Source organism: Ursus americanus, unplaced genomic scaffold, assembly GCF_024610735.1.
Source record: "Ursus americanus isolate L20-20 unplaced genomic scaffold, mUrsAme1.1.p SCAF_88, whole genome shotgun sequence".
NCBI classification, from domain to species: domain Eukaryota; kingdom Metazoa; phylum Chordata; class Mammalia; order Carnivora; family Ursidae; genus Ursus; species Ursus americanus.
The window spans coordinates 286,780-289,175 of record NW_028273670.1 but is presented as its reverse complement, the minus strand read 5'-3'; positions in this window follow the sequence as shown (position 1 = coordinate 289,175).

Genomic DNA, 2,396 nt, shown 5'->3' with positions numbered 1-2,396 from the left:
TCTACCAGGTCAGTGTATGGCATTTCCTTCCCCTTGCCACAGGCACCTGGGAGCATGTCTGCACGTGGAGAAAGACTTTCCCGTGGGAAGCCGGTTTTTGTCAAACGGGTCCCAGTGCTCTGCTCCTCTCTTTTCACTCCTGCTGCCAGAAGCCCAGGGAGGATGGGAGGGCTTAGAACATGGCTGGGCAGTGGGGTTTCTTCCAGAGAAGTGGAGGGCATTGGCTTTACCTTGCCACAACCACTTGGGATAGGGTCTGCACCTCAGGAAAACTCTTTCCGTGGGAAGCCGGCTTTTTGCAAAGGGGTCTCAGGGCCGTGGGCCTCGGGTGTCCCTCCGGCTCCCCAAAGCACAGGGACGAGGTGAGGGGCTTAGACCATGCCTGGGCAATGTTGTTTCTTACACCTGGGTGTGTGGCATTTTGTTGAGCTGGCTACCCCCACTTGGGATAGGTGTTCCACAGCAAGCACCTATTGTTCGTCGGAAGCCGTTTTTGCCCCAGGGGTCTCCGGGCTGTGTTCGTTGGGGTTGAACTCCTGCTAGCAAAACCGCCGGGTTGAGAGAAGGGTTCAGACTGTGCCTGGGCCCTGTGGTCTCTTCCAGGTCAGTGTATGGCATTTCCTTCCCCTTGCCACAGGCACCTGGGAGCATGTCTGCACGTGGAGAAAGACTTTCCCGTGCGAAGCCGGTTTTTGTCAAACGGGTCCCAGTGCTCTGCTCCTCTCTTTTCACTCCTGCTGCCAGAAGCCCAGGGAGGATGGGAGGGCTTAGAACATGGCTGGGCACTGTGGTTTCTTCCAGAGAAGTGGAGGGCATTGGCTTTACCTTGCCACAACCACTTGGGAGAGGGTCTACACCTCAGGAAAACTGTCTCCGTGGGAAGCCGGCTTTTTGCAAAGGGGTCTCAGGGCCGTGGGCCTCGGGTGTCCCTCCGGCTCCCCAAAGCACAGGGACGAGGTGAGGGGCTTAGACCATGCCTGGGCAATGTTGTTTCTTACACCTGGAAGTGTGGCATTTTGTTGAGCTGGCTACCCCCACTTGGGATAGGTGTTCCACAGCAAGCACCTATTGTTCGTCAGAAGCCGTTTTTGCCCCAGGGGTCTCCGGGCTGTTTTCGTTGGGCTTGAACTCCTGCTAGCAAAACCGCCGGGTTGAGGGAAGGGTTCAGACTGTGCCTGGGCCCTGTGGTCTCTTCCAGGTCAGTGTATGGCATTTCCTTCCCCTTGCCACAGGCACCTGGGAGCATGTCTGCACGTGGAGAAAGACTTTCCCGTGGGAAGCCGGTTTTTGTCAAGCTGGTCCCAGTGCTCTGCTCCTCTCTTTTCACTCCTGCTGCCAGAAGCCCAGGGAGGATGGGTGGGCTTAGAACATGGCTGGGCACTGGGGTTTCTTCCAGAGAAGTGGAGGGCATTTGCATTACCTTGCCACAACCACTTGGGATAGGGTCTGCACCTCAGGAAAACTGTTTCCGTGGGAAGCCGGCTTTTTGCAAAGGGGTCTCAGGGCCGTGGGCCTCGGGTGTCCCTCCGGCTCCCCAAAGCACAGGGACGAGGTGAGGGGCTTAGACCATGCCTGGGCAATATTGTTTCTTACACCTGGGTGTGTGGCATTTTGTTGAGCTGGCTACCCCCACTTGGGGTAGGTGTTCCACAGCAAGCACCTATTGTTCGTCAGAAGCCGTTTTTGCCCCAGGGGTCTCCGGGCTGTGTTCGTTGGGGTTGAACTCCTGCTAGCAAAACCGCCGGGTTGAGGGAAGGGTTCAGACTGTGCCTGGGCCCTGTGGTCTCTTCCAGGTCAGTGTATGGCATTTCCTTCCCCTTGCCACAGGCACCTGGGAGCATGTCTGCACGTGGAGAAAGACTTTCCCGTGGGAAGCCGGTTTTTGTCAAACGGGTCCCAGTGCTCTGCTCCTCTCTTTTCACTCCTGCTGCCAGAAGCCCAGGGAGGATGGGAGGGCTTAGAACATGCCTGGGCACTGTGGTTTCTTCCAGAGAAGTGGAGGGCATTTGCTTTACCTTGCCACAACCACTTGGGATAGGGTCTGCACCTCAGGAAAACTGTTTCCGAGGGAAGCCGGCTTTTTGCAAAGGTATCTCAGGGCCGTGGGCCTCGGGTGTCCCTCCGGCTCCCCAAAGCACAGGGACGAGGTGAGGGGCTTAGACCATGGCTGGACAATGTTGTTTCTTACACCTGGGTGTGTGGCATTTTGTTGAGCTGGCTACCCCCACTTGGGATAGGTGTTCCACAGCAAGCACCTATTGTTCGTCGGAAGCCGTTTTTGCCCCAGGGGTCTCCGGGCTGTGTTCGTTGGGCTTGAACTCCTGCTAGCAAAACCGCCGGGTTGAGGGAAGGGTTCAGACTGTGCCTGGGCCCTGTGGTCTCTTCCAGGTCAGTGT